The following is a 21,218-nucleotide window of genomic DNA, read 5'->3' on the forward strand; positions in this document are numbered from 1 at the left end:
TGACTTTCTCCATAGTTGTTCATTCTATTATATGTAAATCGTGCTAGGTGTTTGACAATCATAGAATCACAGAGATGGAAGAAGCCCCAAGAGCCATCCAGTCAACCCCATTCTGTCATGCAGGAAGGCATAATCAAAGCACTCCCAACAGTTGGCCATCCAGTCTCTGTTTAAAATCCTCCAAAAGACAAGACTTTACCACACACCAAGGGAACATATTCCATATTGAACATTTCTTATCATCAGGAAATTCCTTCTAATATTCAAGTAGAATCTCTTTTGCTCTGAATCCTAGTATCTTGAGCAGCAGAAAGCAAGCCTGATCCTTCCTCAATATGACACTCTTTCAAATATTTATACATGGCTATCATGTCCCCTCTCAACCCTCTCTTTTCCAAGCTAAACATACCCTGCTACCTAAGCCAATCCTCACAGGGTTTGGCTTTGATCTTGTAATGAGTGAGAAGTGCCTTTCTTTCTGATGTTATCTTGAGGCTTCCTACTTTTTTTATCTTTCATGGGGCACATCCTGAAAAACAGAAGGAAATGACTAAGAGGCAGAAGCGGGTATTTGGAGGAAGATTCAGATATTTGGAAGAAAGGCAGATAAGAGGATCTAGATAGCAGCAGTACAGTGGTTTCCTCAGGGAAGCAGTAAATACTGAGTTATGTTACTGCTGAACTGTCTCCTTCTTCAAAATATATCTAAGAATAAGAGAGTATATATTATCTGGTTAACTAGTAGGAACATTCCCTGATATATCCCTTTTAGAAAATATAAGTTAGTGTTAGAGAGGTTCTGGTCTTTAGACTGTATTGATAGACTTAATCATTGCTTTGTGTCTTACATCTTAGCTTTGGGTGTATGTGTTCAACTTATTTCCTTTTAGAAGATATTGTCTATTCAAAGGTAGTAATATTAGCCCTAGGAGAAAAATTAAACAAAATCAATTTATCTGCCTGTTATGGAAAATTAGACCCCAAAATTAAGAATTATAAGATGTGGCTCCATTGGGACATACAGCATTGCCTTTTCCATTTTGCCCTATAATAACCTCTCATGAATTTCGTTGAAATGATGCCTCACCACACCTCAGACTTCAGGAAATGATTCCCCCAATTATCATAATCCTTTCACAATGCAACAGGAGACTCAGGAGGAACACTCATTGGATTTGTGTAGGAACTCCTGGATCCTTTTAATTGTTCCACCTAATATGATCTGGGTTATCTCTGGGAATGCTTCCTCTTCCATGCTCCCAAACCAAACCTGCCATAGGGACACTCATTGAGATGACCATCACCTTAAGCACCCTTTGTTTATCTGGACTGACACCATTGTATCAACCAGAATATTAAGTCCATTATTGATTGGCCCACTGCATTGCTTTCCAATCGTGCCCTTATGTGTGGATCAATAAACAATCCAATGGCAGTTTATTAAAATTTCCCGCCATGGCGATGGCCAACCATTAATGATGACAGAGACAGCCCTAGAACCACTCAGGAAGAGGATCCTATCTGACACTTTCAAAGCCAATCAGAAAACAATGTGGTATTCTTGAATAGCTGTCAAAATACAATAAATATGCTATGCATTTGCAATTGCAGTATGTCTGTTCTTTGGAGTGCTTTCTCTGCTGACATCCTCTCTGGCCATTGAGAATAAAAACCTCTGATTTTGCCTTCAGTTTGTTGGTGTCTCATTCATCCTCCTGGGAAGCTAGACATGCCAGGCCCTGAACCCACAGCTCTTGTGGAAGTTGAAATCACAGAATATGCCTAAGAAGTTTAGATTCATAAGGGGAAAAGACACTCTGGATCCCAAAGGGAGTTATTTTGCTGCTGCTAATAGATGTTGAGATTAAAATTTAATGTCCTTTGTCTCAGTTCCCATTTTGATCCCTCCAGGGCAACTGAACTACAGCAGACAACATCAAATGTAGGCCAGTGACTCCAACACAGTCCCCTCCCCTTATATATTCTTTTCCCTAATGAAGAAGCCAGTGGGACTTTAAAAGATTGAATGGTATGTTTTGTGCATTTTTGTTGGCCAATAACATTATCACTCTTTTTTAGATTTGGGGTGTTGTTTCAGTCCCTTTGAATGAGCAAGCAATTTTTTTAAACATCATGGCACCACTTCCTTTTCTCCCAAGCTCAAAACAGAAATCCTTATATAAAATAGGAAAGGAAGGAACTTCACATTTAAACACATTCCAGGAAAAAAATTATGAATGCGTGTTTTCTCTGTCATTCCAATAAGATCTCTAGAGTAGTAATATGGCGGAAATTTGAAACAATAACCAATGTACAGTGCAAAGAATGTTCTCTTTTCAGTATAAACAGAACTAATGTGCTTAAAAATCATTTTAGTGTAACTGTAGCACACAACACTTTTCTACTAGCTATCCTCTTTCTGCTAAGACACGTCACTGCATAGAGTTATTCTGAGGATAAGATGAGATAGTTATATTGTAACTTGCTCTAAGCTCTTAAGGATGGCAGCAATTTAAATCTAAGTACATTAACTGAAAGGCATGAGGTCAGATAGCAGCCATGGTGGGTCAAGCATGAGGACAGAGTTTTCTACAGTTTGTAACCAAGGTGACATTCTGTAGTGAAATGATATCCTACTGGTTTGTCCAGATTGCCTTCATTGGTTTTAAATATACTGAAACATTTCAAGAAATAACCATGCCACACCTTGAATAGTAAGCATTTCAAGAATGTAGCTATTTATGCATTACAGTCAGTACTGAGAATAAAGTATGTCTCTATGTGTATTTATTTCCATTTCCTTTGTAACAGTCAGAGCAAGAGAAAGTATATGCATGCCTCAGCTACCAACCCCTCTGACAAAGGGGGAAATCTTCACTGTAGAGTTAATGCAGTTTGACATCATATTAACTATAATAGGTCAATGTGATAGAATCATGGAAGTTGTCGTTTTACAAGTTCTTTAGCCTTCTCTGACAAAGAGTTCTGATACTTCACCAAACTCAGGATTCCATACTGTTGAACCATTGCGGTTAAAGTGGTGTCAAACTGCATTAAATTTACAGCATAGAGACATCCTATTGCTAGAGAACAAAATCCAAAAATCTATACTGCTCAGTGTTATGGAATCCTGGGATTTGCAGTTTAGTGAGACACCAGCACTTTTCAGCAGAGGAGGCTAAAAAACTTTTTAAAAATCTACAAGTTCCAGCAATCCATAACATTGACCCAGTCCATTTAAAATGGTACCGGACTTAATTGATTCTACAATGTAGATGCACCCAAAGAACTTTCTTTTTAGTGAGGTATTTTTACATCAATACATCCCTTCGTTTCCTCTGTTAGGTGAGGGTTTTTTTTGGTTTTTTGCAGCATTGATATGAGAAGATCAATAATGAGGACTGGAGAAATACAGGTGTTTGGTTGAAGAAGTACGTTTATCTATAGTAAACAAGGCAATAAATCTTGAACAGGGAAAGAGTGGGATTGTACTGCGACCAATGCAACTGTGGCTGTTTGTGCCTCATTACAAAGGTAAACAGCAGCTGTCTTCAAAATCATTTGCTGAACAAGTATGACAATAAAACAAAAACAAAAAAGGAGAACGCAAATAGTGTATTTTACCAGTTTTCCCAATGTGTTATAAGACAAAAAAATCAATCATGGAGTTATTTTAGCTACTAAAATATGGTAAGAAAAGTGGAGCTAGTGAAATAACTATGATGCCTTGGTGCATTTTGGAAGAAACTTTCAGGTTGTTTCTAATTTGTTTATGCAAAATTTACCTTGACCTGGTTGTTTTATTTCATAGATACATATGTTTTGTTTTGATAAGACATTTGTTTAAACATGTTGAACTGCTCTTCTTTTTTTATCATAAAGGAACCCCAGGCTGTTCTTTTGCATGCTGCTTCAGCTTCAAGTACTACATTTTCTCTTAATGAAGTAATGCCCAAGAATACATCTACTTTATTAAGTTAGGTATACTGCATATCTTTGAAAGCACTATATTTTCTTCATAGAAAGCCTCAAGATGCCCAGGTCAACACTTGCTTCTTTAAGTGGGGGCTAAGAAGGGTAGGTGCATAAATGTGTATGACTGTGCATGCACACTCACACACACACAGAATCAACATATGCTATTACATAGGAGGGAAAACATTGGCAAGAAAGGGGTTAGGCTCCTTTCCAAGCTGGCCAAAAGCCAAAGAAGATTCCAGGCAGACAAGAACCACCTGTTATAACACAGAAGAACACAGAGTAGGCCAGGCTGAGGCTTAAAAGATGAAAAGGGGGGAAAATATGACCTTATGGACCCTTTTACTAAAAATAGTGAATAGAAGCTTGAAATACTAAGTATGCCGGTATGTGTATGCAGAGACTACACACATATATATGTAAGTGTAGACTTACAGTACAACCTGGTTTAAACATTTACTGATTTATTTAAAGCATTCACTCTATATATTCAAGTATAAGCCAAGATATTTTAATTGAAAACCAGCTTTAAAAAGCTGGGTTGACTTATCTATGGATCAATGTGAATACTGTACCTTCTTATTTTAAAAAGGAACCCCCTTCTCAGAAGAATGATAAAAGGCAAAAGCTTTTAGGCTCCAAGAAGCACTGACTTCTAGGGATATGTGATCCATTAAAAATGGCTCAAAGGTCAATATAAAACTGGGGGGCTCTGGCGCTTCATCTCTAAAGTGTTTCTAAAGTATACTTGGAAAAATCTCATTACTATAACTACAGTAACGAAATTTTAGTATAGTAATTGTGCATGCACATAAGTAGTATAATTGGGGAACCTTTAGGGGCTCCTATCTCCCTCATTTTTAAAGCTATTGGGGTGAAACTTGCTACAATGGTAGAACACATTTACCATTGTTAGCTCACCGAATGTTTCACTTATCCATGGATTTTTGGCAAATTTTTGAAGTTTTTATAAACAACATTTTTAATAATAAAGAAAATCTGTTCCTTGTTTTAAAGTGTTATTTCCTGTTTAATTGTGTAGTCCTTACTTTGAAAGTAGTTGTTCTACTCCAGAAACTTTGCTTTGGTGGCAGAAACTATTGCTAAATTGGTGGAGACTCAACAAAGCAAAATGTGTTGCTATATATAAGACAATGTCCCTTGCGCAAAGGCAAAGTTTTTACCGTGTAATAAACTTTCCCCATGTTTTTATGAAATAACCAATTAGGAACTGCCATTTATAACCCAGAAACAAAAATCATAGTACAGACACCATAATGGGTAATCTAGACTAGGCAGAGGCAAACTGGGATTCTCCAGGTGTTTTTGGACTCCATATTGGCTGTTAGGAATTGTGGGAGTTGAAGTCCAAAACACCTGGAGGGCCCAAGTTTGCCCATGCCTGATCTAGACTGACATCTTTCTTCCGGGCAGAATGGCACCATCCAAACTCTCCTGACATCCAATTAATATGCTTCCCCAATTGAGTTGGAGGGGACCCCCAAGGGCCATCCATGTAAGTCACTATTTTCTTTTCCAGCCCAGTTCAGAGATTGGCTTACTTATTAGAGAGAGATGTATCAGTCAGTCCTCCTCTTTGCAGATTCTGGCTGCTATTAGGGAGGGACAGATCTCTCTCCGCTATCCTGATTGGTGCTTTTTGAAGCTGATGCAGTCTGGGAAATGTAGTTTAGGGCAGCATATGGCTCCTCACTTCCCAAACTATGCATGCACATAATTAAATGACTGTTACTGGGGAAACTTCAGGGGCTCCTATCTCCCTCATTTTTAAAGCGATTGGGGTGAAACTTGCTACAATGTGGGCTAATATTTACCACGGTGGGCTAATATTTACCACTGTTAGCCCATCGAATTTCAGAATGTTTCACTTATCCACAGATTTTTGATGAATTTTTGAAGCTTTAGGGAGGGGCAGACCTCTCTCTCCTCTATCCTGATTGGTGCTTTCAGATGCTGATGAAAGTCTGGGAAATGTAGTTTAAGGCAGGCCTTTCTGAATTCTCTGGCATACGGCTCCTCCCTTCCTGAACTACATTTCCCAGAGTTCGGTGCTGTTCCTAAAATGTACTGCTCCCTCTTTTGCCTGCTGCTAATGCTGAGAGGACATTAATTTCACAGAGGAATGGCAAGGTACTAAGGCAGCCTTTTTGGCTTTGCTTCCTTCCCTTGCATTGAATATGAAACTTACTTTGGGAGCCTTCCGAGATTTATAAAACTAAAACGAAAAAGTATGGGGTACGTTTAGATTCTAAAATATATGATGTGGGTCATGCAAATGCTTTGAATATGGCTTCTGACTTACAAAAGTTCCGATTTTCTTACTATTTCCGAAACTCACAATTTATTTTTTTTTGCACAAGCGTACTGACCTCCTCTGCCATGATGCTCTGGCTTTTTTGAATGCTTGTGTGAGGAAATGCAGCAGCAGCCCAAGATGGCTAAGAGATATAAACACATACCTAAATTGTAGTAACAACATGTATGGGGACACCTCTTGTAAACCTTTCATGTACATTTCAAATATATGATTTATTACTTATTTCACAGACTCAGAGGTTTCTCGTTACATTTGTGTGACACACCTACACACTGCAGGTGGCACACTAACAATTGTGAAATAGTTTGGAAAGGTCTGCTATAGGGAAATACATGAAATAAGTAACAAAAACAGTTTTAAAACTTGAGAGACTTCTCTTGTGAAATGGCTTAGGACAGTTATTTTCAAAAGTCGTAAAAACCATTTCAGACACTCCTCATTTTAAGATTCAAAGACCAATCAAAATAGCAGTCTTCCCTGACAACCATAAAACATAAAAGAGATGGAGTCAATCTGGCTTTCCTCAAGAAAGAGTTCTCCAGTGAAGGTACTGCTACAGAGAAAGGTCTGCGATGTGTACCTACCAGCCAGTTGTTTTCTTTGTGGTTCCTTTGGCCCATAGAAAGTTGTATAGATGCACTCTGGAGAAATGTATATCTACCTCTGATTCCCTTCTGATGATTAGGTACGCCTTCCAGTTCATGACTAAAGATGACTCTAGAAAGGTTCCTGGAAGATATAAATTAAATAAATCCAGATTTGATGAGATCATCTTTTTAATTCCCACACAGCATGGAAACCCCTTGAAGACCTTGGGCAGGCCAGACTTCCTCAGTCTTAGAAGAAAGCCATGCCAAATTTCCTCCGAATAAATCTTGCCAAGAAAAAAACATGATATGATTGCCTGAAGTCAGAATCTACTGAATGCACATAACAATAAAACAATGACAAATTGATTTCTTAAAAAATCCTTTAAAAACCATAATACACTCCAGCATTGTCCCCTTAGTAAAGGTAAAGATTTCCCCATGACATTAAGTCTAGTCGTGTTCGACTCTGGAGGTTGATGCTCATCTCCATTTCTAAGCCAAAGAGCCAGCATTGTCCATAGACTCTTCCAAGGTCATGTGACCAGCATGACTGCATGGAGCACCATTACCTCCCCACTGGACTGGTCCTATTGATCTACTCACATTTGTATGTTTTTGAACTGTTAAGTTAGCAGAAGCTGGGGCTAACAGTAGGCACTCACCCTGCACCCCAGATTTGGTCAGCAAATTCAGCAGCTCAGTGCTTTAATCCACTGCGCCACCAGAGGCTCCTTATAAAATGCCAAATTTCAGGTATTTGGGTTTCATGGTCTTAGATTTAAATAAACACTCTACTTTATTAGCATAAAACCATCACAATATGTGTTCCATCAGAATAATCACATATAATCTAAAACACAAGTGTCTTCCTGCTGCGAAGTCCTAGAGTTTTTTACTCAGAAGTAAATCCAAAATTATTCAAATAGAATAGGATTGCTCTGAGAATACAGAATATTTCAAAAAGATAGACCCGATTTGAAATCACTATATTTTTACAACCATGAACCATCCATTAATGAAATTCTTACCACGTACTTTTAGACTCCCAAATGTTATGCGTTCAGAAAATAATATAGTATCCAACATATACAATTTTAAATTACACAATACATCAAAAAAATCTTGGTTACAATTTATCTCTCCATAATTTTGTTTCAGTGTTACTTTTGGATGTAACAGGCCTTTTTCTGAGTGTAGTATGTATTCCGTTCTATGTCGCCTGGAACATTACCTTGAAGTTCATGGTTTCTGCTTCTGTCAGCCCTTGGTATCTGCTGGGCTTTGGTTCTAGGACCCCCATTGATACCAAAATCCTTAGAGGCTCAAATCCCAATCTTATAGGATGTGGTAGTAAAATGGCATCACTTATATAACATGGAAAAAACAAGGTATATTTTCTGGATTTTTCAAACTCTTTTTGAGCCATGGTTGGTTGAACTTGTGGAAGCAGAATCTGTGGATACAGAGGGGAAATTATATTAGGAATTGTCTTGTTCTGTATTTCTCTCTTTTCTGTAGGTTATTCCACTTTGGAAGTTTAAATGAAACCACCATACAACTTTTAAATGGTAGTGCTGAACACTATTGGCTCATGAAGAATAAACTTGTGCCATCACAAAGGGGCAAGAAGTTATGCTATTCTATTCAGAACATGGAAAAGATACTTTTAGGACTACCAATCTATAGCTAGCATGAGCTGTGCTTATGCAGAGGAGCCTTTCTGGTTTCAAAAATATATTTTCCAAGCTCTGGAACCCATCTGTGATTCTGTCTGTCCAAAAGCAAGAAACTGTAAATCAGTGTTATCAGTGGCCCCATTATTTTCTTCTCTTTTCAATTTTTTTTTAAAAATGTCCTGTCTGTTTGTGCTGGCACTTTTGAGGCTGGTATTTAAGTATAGCTTTCAATGCCTCCAATTTTGAAACCCAGATTATTCTCATTATACTTGCTGCATGTGCACATAGCAGAGCAGGGCAACCAGAGACAAGGGGCAGGCTGACCTTGACTAAATAATGCAGGACAAAAGTGATAGAGGTGGAAGCAAATTGAACATAAACTTGAATACATAGACAAGTGTAGGAACCAGGTCGAGGCCTGAGTAGTGCTTATTCTCAACAGAGAGATTGGCTTCGACCTGGTTCCAGGTCTTTGGGATCTGTGGCCTCACAGCCACAGAGCATCCAGGTTTCTTTTTTGAACTCCTTCTGCTGCAATGTGAATGTGCCAATCGCCAGAACATCTTTCCCTTAATCAGTTTTACCATGTGATATGGTTTATACCTATACTTTCTGTGCTCTGCACTTTGGTCCAGCTTGTTTTATTCCAAATGTGTGCTGTTTGTATTGTTTTTATACTTTATTTTATTATGCCACTGTTGCTATATTTTGTTTTACTTCACTATTGTATGGACACTTATTAGATGCTGTTGTGTGCCTTGTTTGCATTTAATGCTGTTTTATTGTAATTGTTTGGGCTTGGTCCCATGTTAACCACCCCTAGTCTCTTCGGGGAGATGGAGGCGAGATACAAAAATAAAGTTGTTGTTGTTGTTGTTGTTATATGTGTGGATACACATTGCAGGCCCTATTTCAGTGTATCCCCCACTTTTGCTCATCCCAGGTGCATCTACACTGTAGAATTAATGCACCGTGACACCACTTTAACTTCTATAGCTCACTCAATGCTATGAAATCCTGGGAGGTGTAGCTTTACAAGGTCTTTAGCCTTCTCTGCCAAAGAATGCTAAACTACAAATCTTGTGATTCCATAGCATTGAGCGATGGCAGTGAAAGTGGTACCAAGATGCATTAATTCTACAGTGTAATGCACATACACCAACAGTTTGGGCCCAATTGGCATTCCTGCATGCCTCCACACTGTGCACCTTTGGAATGTCTTCAAATCATGTCTTCAAATCACAAGAGTGAGGGTGTTTCGTGCCCAAGGGTGCATTTACAGCAGGTATGGGCAAACAAAGCCTGCGGGCCGGATCGGCATTTACCTCAGGTCCTGCTCATTTTCCCTGTCTTCTAAGCAAAAGGACACGGTGACCTGCCACATCCTTATACAGAAGGATGAGATGAAGGTACGCAGCAGCAGAGAGGATTGGCTACTAAAAAATTGACTACAAAAAAGATAGAATTGTATAAAGTGAACTTACAGTAACAACATTGTCAGAATTAAATCTGTAAAATGTTCAGTCCTTGCTGCCTAGAGAAACAGCTGTGGATCCAGGCGGGAGGCAGACTGCGTTGGATAATCCAGAACGTTGGATAAGCGAAGGTTGGATACTACTGTATTTGAGAACACAGAAATACTGGACCACTTGGACAACCACCATGTTAGACTACACAGAGAAGCCATTGAAACCCACAAGCATGTGGACAATTTCAACAGAAAGGAGGAACCCATGAAAATGAACAAAATCTGGCGACCAGTTTTAAAAAACCTTAAAATCACGACAGTAAATAAAGAACAACACTCTGAAAACAGGGGAATTTCACACATGGATTAATCAGGGCCAGCTAATCAATGGATTCCCCCAGGCAGGAAGCTACCAAGCTTTGAAGCTACAAAGCTATTTGATGCTAATCAAGGTAGGTTAAAGGTTTTCCCCTGAAGTTAAGTCCAGTCGTGACCAACTCTGGGGGTTGGTGCTCATCTCCATTTCTAAGACGAAGAGCCGGCGTTGTCCGTAGACACCTCCAAGGTCATGTGGCCGGCATGACTGCATGGAGTGCCGTTACCTTCCCACTGGACCTATTGATCTACTCACATTGGCATGTTTTCAAACTGCTAGGTTGGCAGGAGCTTGGGCTAACAGTGGGCGTTCACTCCGGTCCCGGGATTTGAACCTGGGACATTTCGGTCTGCAAATTCAGCAGCTCTGTGCGTTAACACACTGTGCCACCACCAGGGGCCCACTACTTGATAATCAAGGTAATCAATAGCAATATTGATGGGCCGTGGCGCAGACAGGAGAGCAATGAGTCACTGACCAGGAGGTCATAAGTTCGAGGCCCGCTCGGAGCTATGTTTGTTTGTCTTTGTCCTGTGTTAAAAAGGCATTGAATGTTTGCCTAATATGTGTAATGTGATCCGCCCTGAGTCCCCTTCGGGGTGAGAAGGGTGGAATATAAATGATGTAAATAAATAAATAAATAAATAAATATTCAGGCTTGCCTCAAACAGACAAGAGTTCTTTCCACAGATATATAAACTCCTCTTGCCTAGTTTCCAACAGACCTCAACAACCTCTGAGGATGCCTGCCATAGATGTGGGCGAAACGTCAGGACTCGGGAGAGAATGCTTCTGGAATATGGCCATACAGCCCGGAAAACTCACAGCAACCCTGCATTCATTCTACTGTGTATCTGATTCTGCACCCCAGTTGTGCCCAAGAAGGAAACCACGCCGAGAGGGAAGAAGAACTTTTCCCGAAATTCGTGGCACAAAATATATTCAGAGCTTTCAATGAAGCACCGACTCATGTTGGAGAGGCTTCCAGCCAATGGGAGGAGAGGAAAACACTCAACATGGAAATACGGGCGGAAAAGGAGGGAGGGAGGGAGGGAGAGGAGGGGGGACTTGCGAGGGAGGCTGGCCGATCCATTGTGAACGCAACGCAGCGCTTTTCTAATTAAAGGGCTTCGTGCGGAGGAGGAGGAGGAAGAGGTGGAGGACGCGCGTGCGCAAACAGCCTCCCCACCAGGAAACCACCTCGGCCAAGAAGACTGACAGCTCCTCCTTTCGAGTCCTTTGTCTGCAAAGCGGGTCACGTTACTGGAGCCTCAGCCCTGACGAGAAATTATTAAAAAAAGAGTCCTCGTTACCCTCTTTCACTTCCCCGTGTCGTGTTCTCTCTTTGGCGTGTCTTCTTTGAACCCAAAGTGGGAGGAAACACACACACACACAGAGGCTCTTTTCCCGTTTGGCTCGGATAAAAGGGTACAGGCTTAATAACAGAACACGAATAACTTTACGCATGTATAATAAGCTTTGAGTCCTGTTCTGGGTTACTGTGAGTTTTCCGGGCTGTATGGCTATGTCCCAGAAGCATTCTCTCCTGACGTTTCGCCCACATCTATAGCAGGCATCCTCAGAGGTTGTGAGGTCTGCTGGAAACTAAGCAAAGGTCCAGGCTGGGAGGAAGAACTCTTGTCTGTTTGAGGCCAGTGTGATTGTTTCAATCACCTTGATTAGCATTAAAAGCCTTGCAGCTTCAAAGCCTGGCTGCTTCCTGCCAGAGGGAATCTTTTAATGGGAGGTGTTCCCTAGCCCTGATTGTTTCATGTCTGGGATTCCTCTGTTTTCAGAGTGTTGTCAATTATTTACTGCCCTGATTTTAGATTTTTTTAAATACAGGGAGCCAGATTTTGTCCATTTTCATTGTTCCCTCCTTTTTGGTAAACTTGTCCACATGCTTGTGGATTTCAATGACTTCTCTGGTGATTGTTAGAGTCGTCCATTCTTTCTGTGTTCTCAAATAATATGCTGTGTCCAGGTTGGTTCATCAGTGCTCTGCTATGGCTGGCTTCTCTGGTTGAATTAGTCTGCAGTGACTTTCATGTTCCTTGATTCGTGCTTGGGCAATGCTGTGTTTGGTGGTTCTTATGTAGACTTGTCCACAACATAAATAACTTTACACGTGTCTTTTTTAGACCGGGGTGAGCAAGACATTTCCAGGGGGGAAACAATGGGTACATCTACACTGTGACATGAATGCAGTTTGACACCACTTGAACTGTCACAGTGCAATTCAATGGAATGATGGTATTTCAGAATCGAGGCAACAGCACTCTGGCAGAGGAGGTCCAAGACCTACAACTCCCATACTTCCATAGCACTGAGCTGAGGCACTTAAAAGCAGTGCCAAACTGCATTCATTCTACATAGTTCAGACTAGGCGGCACAGGCGTCATAATAAAAGACTCACAACTTTACGCTTCTATATAAAGAAGTCATTTCCTTGACTTTTTTTTGCGGTATTTTAGGTGAGCAAAGTGTGAGGAAGATGCTTCCATGCTTTTCCACATTGGAAATAACTGCACCCAGTCTCTGGGCAGATATCCCTTGGAAATAAATGGCAATCATAACCTTATTGAAAAGGAAAAATGATGTCATATCCGTTTGGCAAATGTGAATCTCCATGAACATGTGGAGACCACTTTTTGAAAACCACTAGTCAAGAAAAGTATAACCTTGCTAGAAGTCAACTCTATGAACAAATGATATTCATAAGCATTCATGTAATGGCACACATGTAACTCAGCTGTTAAACTGAAGAACCATGTCTTTGAACTGCCAAGGACAGAGACATGCCACTACAAAATATATTTGGTTAGCAGAGGATGGTTGTTCCTTTGAAGTTGAAATTGTAGTTGCAGTTGCCCAAAAGATATATACTCCCTTGAAACTGCTTAATTAAAATATGCACTCAGAGATATAAAAAAGTCTTCTTTGAAAAATAACATATCTTGTTTACTCACAAACATCTTGTATTAATTCACTATACAGGCACTTTTCTTATTGAAGTTCAGCTATAGACAGAATGTGGTTCTCTCTGTTGAATACACAGGGTATCGTTCTTAATCAATAGTCCATAGACTGTATAGTTGTACTCACTGAAGTCCATAAGTCATACTTCTCTACTGAAGTCCAAACAGCAACATGCATCCACTTCCACTGAGGTGTGAATCAGACATGCATCCACCTCCAATGAAAGGGTAAGGGAGACTGAGGTGTAAGGGAGACTGACTATAAAATAGAGACCTGAGTCTGAACATGCTCAGTACAATCACATGTTTATAACCTTTCTCACACCAAAGAGGTACAGTTTTTTTCTGTGTCAGGAGCAACTTGAGAAATTGCAAGTCGCTTTTGGTGTGAGAAAATTGGATGTCTGCAAGGACGTTGCTCAGGGGACGCCTGGACGTTTGATGTTTTTACCATCCTTGTGGGAGGCTTCTCTCATGTTCCAGAAGTACAGTTAAACTGGGAAATCACATACACATAGAATACAGGTTAGCAAATATTGTTGTTTATTAGTTCAGTCGCTTCGACTCTTCGTGACCTCATGGACTAGTCCACGCCAGAGCTCCCTGTCGGCCGTTGCCACTCCCAGCTCCTTCAAGGTCAAGCCAGTCACTTCAAGGACACCATCCATCCATCTTGCCCTTGGTCGGCCCCTCTTCCTTTTTCCTCAGCATCACGATCTTTTCCAAGCTTTCCTGTCTTCTCATTATGTGGACAAAGTACTTCTTTGCCTCTAATATCCTTCCCTCCAGTGAGCAGTCAGGCATTATGTCCTGGAGTATGGATTGGTTGGATCTTCTTGTGGTCTGAGTCACTCTCAGAATCTTCCTCCAACACCACAATTCAAATGTATCTATCTTCCTTCACTCAGCCTTCCTTATGGTCCAGCTCTTGCATCATGTCCCAGAGGTACAGTTAAACTGGCAAATCAACATACACATAGAATAAGGTAAAGGTAAAGGTTTCCCCTGATGTTAAGTCCAGTCATGTCTGACTCTGGGGGTTGGTGCTCATCTCCATTTCTAAGCGAAGAGCCGGCATTGTCCATAGACACCTCCATGGTCATGTGGCCAGCATGACTGCATGGAGCACCATTACCTTCCCGCTGGAGCGGTACTTATTGATCTACTCACATTGGCATGTTTTCGAACTGCTAGGTTAGCAGAAGCTGGAGCTAACAGCGAGCGCTCACTCCACTCCCTGGATTTGAACCTGGGACCTTTCGGTCTGCAAGTTCAGCAGCTCAGCGCTTTAACACACTGAGACACCAGAGGCTCCTATACATAGAATACAGGTTGACAAATATACACATTAACAAATAAACAGTGAAAGGCTTGGGAGGTTTTTATTTCCAACATTCCATAATGGAACAAAACCAAATACAGTAGAGACTCACTTATCCAAGCCTCGCTTATCCAAGTTTCCAAGGGCCCGGGCTGTGGCGCAGGCGGGAGAGCAAGCCAGTGCAATTAACTGCAATGAATCACTCTGACCAAGAGGTCATGAGTTCGAGGCCAGCTCGGAGCCTATGTTTGTTTGTCTTTGTTCTATGTTAAAAGGCATTGAATATTTGCCTATATGTGTAATGTGATCCACCCTGAGTCCCCTTCGGGGTGGGAAGGGTGGAATATAAATACTGTAAATAAATAAATAAATAAATAAACAAGTTTCTGGATTATCCAAGGCATTTTTGTAGTCAATGTTTTCAATACATCACGATAATTTGGTGCTAAATTCGTAAATACAGTAATTACAACATAACATTACTGCGTATTGAACTACTTTTTCTGTCAAATTTGTTGTCTAACATGATGTTTTGGTGCTTAATTTGTAAAATCATAACCTAATTTGATGTTTAATAGGCTTTTCCTTAATCCCTCCTTATTATCCGTGATATTCGCTTATCTAAGCTTCTGCCGGCCCGTTTAGCTTGGATAAGTGAGACTCGACTGTACATTGATGAGTCTCAAGAAGTCACTGCATGTCCTTGGTGTGCCTTCTTTGAATCAGGAGAAGGGGAAGACGCTTCATCATACAAGGCCAAGTTCTGTGAAGGCGCTGAGGGCTGGCAGCAGGCCTCCCTTTCAGGAGGACCCTGGGCGCGATGACAACAAGGATGAAGATGAGGAAGGGAAGGCTCCTCCGCCTTTTGTGTGGGAGAGCCCTGCTCAGCCAGGGCCGGAGATTGACAGCTCGGCTCCCTTGGCCCGCCCCCTCCCTCCCCCCCCCTCCCGGTGTGCGCCTGGGCGCGGGTTCGCATGGCAGTCACGTCCTCCGCCGCGGGAGCGCGCACGAGGGAGCGAGGAGGAGGCAGCAGCAGCCGCGGCAGCAGCAGCATCAGACGTCAAAAGGGCCCTTATGAATATTGATGCGGGGAAGGCTCGCGCCGCTTTCGTCAAGGAGCAGAAGGAAGCAAGATGGCTGCCCTTTAGGATTGGGTAGGAGGCAGAGCCCAGCACGTCGGACAGACGGACGGACGGGGGAGGAGGAGGAAGAGGAGGGCGGCCCAGGCCCAGAGGTCAGAGCGCTTTCTTTCTTTCTTTCCCCTTCTGCCCCTTTCCCTCTCCTTCCCCCAAACTCCCCCCTTTTTCCCCCTTTGCCTTCGCGTCCCCCTTGGACTTCTCACCCCCACAACAAAAAACACCAGGCAACTCAAGGGGAAGCCGAGGATGAGCTGCTTCTCCAACATGGCAGACAAATAGACATCTTTCCTTTCTTCCCAAATAGCTTTCTGGATAGTCCCCTTCATCAGCCTCCTTTCCCCTTTCTTCCTGTCTTCTTCCTCTCCTTGTCTTCTTGGTCTCCTTCCCGACTTGCTTCTGGTCAGTGGTGCTGGTTGTTGCCTTCCCAAGAGGAGTAAGTTCCCCGTCGGAAACTTTGCCCTCCCTTGAGCCCCTCTTCTTTCCTTCTTTCCTTCTTTCCTTCCCTTTCTTCTCCTTCCTCCTCCTCCTCAGCTGCCTTTTAAATGGGTTGCTGCTCCTTTCCACACGTGCCTCCACTTTTCTTTCCCTTTCGGGTGGAAGTCGGGTTTGGTATTAAAAAAATAGAATACTGTAGTTGAGCAAACTTTCAGAGTGCATTTCCACAGAGAGGAGAGCTCTGAGTGTTTTAAGTTTTTTGGAGAAGCTGCTTGGAAGGCAAGGCAAGGCAAGGCAAGGCAGGCATCGTTTTGTGCCTGTCGCGGGCAAAGGGAGAGATTGCTGTCTCGAGAGACGGGTTGCGTGGGGGTGGGCTCATCTTTCTGTGTTTCTGGCTTTGTGCTTTTCATGAATCAGCGCTCATTTGGCGTCCAGGTGAGTGACAAGCAGACACAAAGGCAGGCGCAGTCCGAGAGGAGGAGGGAGAGAGAGAGAGAGAGAGAAGGGGGCACGGGTGGTGGGGTTTTTGAGGACTCCAAGGTCAGGGGGGCTTGAGGGAAACCAAAGGGAGAAAAGGAAAGATGGGAGAGGGGGCTGGCACCACAGCATCCTTTCTCCGCTCAGGACGCTGGATAATAATTACTACATTGTTTTGTTGCCATGATTATGGCTTTATGGCACCCAATGCATGGCGGCGGGTGGAGAGGGAGGAGAGCAGCTCCTCTTTATGTCCTTTTAATTGCTTCTGGGCCCGATTAGGGACCTTTCAGACAACATCTGTAGGCTAGGTTCCAGTCCCATGCAGATTTGTTTTGTTTTCCCGTCCAAAACGATAATCCCCTCATTCACCCCCCGCTGTGGTTAGTTTTGACCAGTAATGGGAGCTTTTAGAAAGTCCCTCTTTTTTTTTCCTCTTGGGGCCTTTCCACACAGCTGAATAAAACCCCACGTTATCTGCTTTGAACTGAAATATATAGCAGTGTGGATTCAGATAACCCAGTTTAAAGCAGATATTGTGGGATTTTATTCAGCTGTATGAAAGGGCCCCAAGAGGAAAAAAAAGGGGACTTTATAAAAGCTCCCATTACTGGTCAAAACTAACCACAGTGGGGAGTGAATGGGGGGATTATCACTGTCTGTCTTGATATTCTGAGTTATATGACTGTGTGGAAGGGCCCTTGGAGATCTGAGCAAGTTTTATATAAAGGTCCTTCCACACAGCCATATAACCCAGAATATTAAGGCAGGAAATCCCACAATATCTGCTTTGAACTGGACTATATGGCAGTGTAACCCAGGGCCCTTCCACACAGCCCTATATCCCAGAATATCAGGGCAAAAAATCCCACAATATCTGGGATATCCAAATCCACACTGCCATATATCCCAGTTCAAAGCAGATAATATGGGATTTTATTCAGCTGTGTGGAAGGGGTCTGGGGAATGTGTAGCAGTGTGGAATCGGATAACCCAGTTTAAAGTAGATATTGTGGGATTTTCAGCTTTGATATTCTAGGGATCTTTCCACACAGCCATATAACTCAGAATATCAAGGCAGAAAATCCCACAATATCTGCTTTGAACTGGAATCTATGGCACTGTGGATTCAGAGAACCCATTTCAAAGCTGATATTGTGGGATTTCCTGCCTTGATATTCTGGGTTATGTGGCTGTGTGGAAGGGCCCTAGATGTGTGCCTTTTGCTAATAGATAGATTGTGTTGAGACTGAGTCGAAGCGGGGGAGGAGCTGGTGGCTTCCATTGAAACATTCACTCTAATGATCTCATTTTGAATCCTCTCCCTTCTCCCTCCCCCACGTTGGGCAGATAAATACAAAACCTGACACCTTGAGATGGCAAGCAGTGGAGAGGAAGGGACTTTGGTGGCTGCTGTGGGTTGGAAATTATATTTAAAGCAGACAGACGAATAAAGGTCTTTCTCCTTCTGTTAAAAGAAGGTCAGTGGGTGTTGTTTGCCAGCTAATGAGGCCATTGTATTTGCATTTTAATGGCAGGCTGACGCTGGAGGAGAGGAGTGGTGAGAAGGAGTCGTGAGGGCTCGTACATTGGTTTGTGTAATTGCGTGTGTATTCCATGATGGCACTTTTAACTGAGAATGTGGCCTACAAAACAGGGCTCATTTGTAAAACAAATTCGGCAGATGGGTGTTAATGGTCAGGCGGCATGAATGGGCTTCAGTTATGGGGATGATCAAAAGACAAAGCCATTCACACCCAGTGTGTGCTTAAACTGTGCCCTCCCTCCATCCAAAAAACACTACCTGTTGGAATTCTTCCTTGAAAATCATTGCCCTTTTCATCCCTAAGGCCAAGTGTCTAAGCTACATAACCTTTCTTAATACTTGTGAAAGACTACCAAGCATGGGCAAACTTGGGCCGTCCAGGTGTTTTGGACTTCAACTCCCACAATTCCTAACAGCCGATAGGCTGTTAGGAATTGTGGGAGTTGAAGTCCAAAACACCCGGATGGCCCAAGTTTGCCCATGCCCGGCTGTTAGGAATTGTGGGAGTTGAAGTCCAAAACACGCTGACGGCCCAAGTTTGCCCATGCCCGGCTGTTAGGAATTGTGGGAGTTGAAGTCCAAAACACCCGGATGGCCCAAGTTTGCCCATGCCTGGTAGTCATTCATTCCTCTGTGCTTGATTATATTTTAGTGAAACTGTAAGAACTTCATATTTGTTACATTGTTCCTCCTCTTTCTGGAAAAAAATATACATTGTTTCCACTCTCTTCTTAACACATTCCTAGATTGCATTATGGCACCTAATAATACAAGTATAAACTATTGCATAAAGAGTTCTGGGTTTGGGTGTTTGTTTAATACTATTTGTTCCTTAACCTTCTTCCATAATCATAAGTTGAGTATACATATTTTGTTACGAGCTCCTGGTGTTCCAGAAAATGTAAACAAAAACTAATAATGGGGTAAGAGTAGTAACAGATTCTGTAACAGGGATTTTCCTTTCCACTTGGAAAACCTGTACAGAGATTAGTTGAGGATAAATGTTCTAGTCCTGCATAACTTGCACTCACTGACCTAAATTCTCTGGCCAATCCTACTAGAGCCAACTGCTGACTGGCACCTACATTTTCTGGCCAGTCCAATTGGAGTTAACTGCTGAATTCTCTGGCCAATCCAATTATTAAATCAATGGCTAAATGGCATATTGATTTGGTTTGTTAGCAGTGTGTATCCTTCTGTCAGGGCTGGAGAATGTTTGGCCTTCCAGGTGTTATTGAACTTCAGATTTTTTCATGGGGAGTGCTGTGGGAATTGCAGTCCAACAGCTGGAGGACTACACAATTCTCAGACTCAGTGTAATATGTTTGGGGCCTGAATTCTCAGTTATTGTTTTACGCTACAGATCGGTACACATAATTACATGTAGATCAGGTGCACTATATTGTGGGTCTCTTCTGACGAATAAGAAATCAAGTAAACAACTAGCACTGATTCATAAAGTTTGTTATTTACTTTTCCTTCAATCTGTAAGTATGCCCCATGACACATTCTGTAACACAGGGCTTGGAGAACCTGTGGTCAGTCCTGGACTCCAGCCTAGCTGGTATGACCCCTGGTCAAGCATACTGTGCAATGTCAAAAGGCATCTTGCGGATAACAAGTTACCTACCAATGTGTTATAAAACCAAGTAATCTTTTAGGGTTAAGAATGCTCACACCACTCCACAGAAGTATCTAAATGTGTGACTATTTTCAAGACAAAAAGTTAGTGTTTAGAAGCATAGTGATACACAGTTTCTAGGTGATAAATCATCATATATGCAGTTAAAAGTTTAGGCTTTCATGCCTTTCTCTTTAGAACTAATAATGAAAAACATTATCTAAACATAAAAAACCTTAGTATTTATTTCAGAATCTTTTATTCACTGACATTTTGTCTATATACCGGGAAAAGGGAAAAATAATAAATTCAGTTGTGAGTGATATGTTTCTTTTATCACTGTTTTAACTGACTTTGCTGTTGTATTGGCTTTTGCCCCAGATTTTATTGCTCTTGTCTTGTTATGATGTTGGTTTACATTGTGGTCAGTTAACATTTAAGGGAGACAGATTTATTTAGGTATACAATGGGAAAATAAGGTGACTTCTAAATAAACATACTACCAGCAAGGTGTGCTGGTTTGAGTGTTGGACTAGGACTCTAGGGGTTGAATCCCCACTTCATGCAATAGTTAATTCATGTATTGGCCATAGAAACTCCGTGAGTGACCTTTGAAAGTCTCCCAACTTAGGAGGGAGGCAAAGGCAATCCCCACAAACAAATCTGGCCAAGAAAACTCTGTGATAGGGTCACAATAAGTCAGATTATTTGAAGGCAGATAACAACAAGGATCCTAGTGCACTTGGAATAACCCACTGTATTTATATGAACTGTACATATCTAATAAAAAGTGAGACTCACTGATCTACATAAGCATATATAGTCTAACTTAACATCTGACTATGCAATCTGACTGCAATGAGAGGGTAATATCTACAAGTAAATCCTACTGTGTATAATGGGGCATATTTTGCAATAAGTATATGCAAGATACTAAATGGAGGGAAGATTAAGGACAGATTAAAGAAAATACTATCACAGGCATCACATAAGTAAATTGTAGAATTCACTACCCGAGAGCGTAGTGGTAGAACTTGTACAACTTTTAAAGAGAAATACACATGTACATTCTAACCAGTAATATTTGCACATTCCAAACAAAACGGTGTATACAATTACTGTATTAATTTCAGTATCTCCAGGGCAGGAGTTCAAAATCTGTGCTGGTTGGATATGCCAGATGTCTTCTCACAGCAAGCTGGGTTTAAAAGGATGTTCTAACATAACTTTTAGCGGCACTGAGACATCAACATCCATCAAGCTCACTGAATTTTA

The 21,218-nt window shown here is 41.7% G+C and overlaps 1 protein-coding gene across 2 annotated transcripts in view; it reads left to right on the plus strand.

Annotated features, from left to right (window-relative positions):
- Positions 1-15,725: 15,725 nt before the first annotated feature.
- tet2 (tet methylcytosine dioxygenase 2) overlaps positions 15,726-21,218 on the plus strand; it is a 77,849-nt gene continuing 72,356 nt past the window's right edge. For both annotated transcript variants that reach the window (XM_062982618.1, XM_062982617.1), the window contains exon 1: positions 15,726-15,959. The gene's annotated coding sequence lies outside the window, so the exon portion shown is untranslated. The remainder of the gene's footprint in view (positions 15,960-21,218) is intronic.

The sequence above is a fragment of the Anolis carolinensis genome, chromosome 5, assembly GCF_035594765.1.
Source record: "Anolis carolinensis isolate JA03-04 chromosome 5, rAnoCar3.1.pri, whole genome shotgun sequence".
NCBI lineage: Eukaryota > Metazoa > Chordata > Lepidosauria > Squamata > Dactyloidae > Anolis > Anolis carolinensis.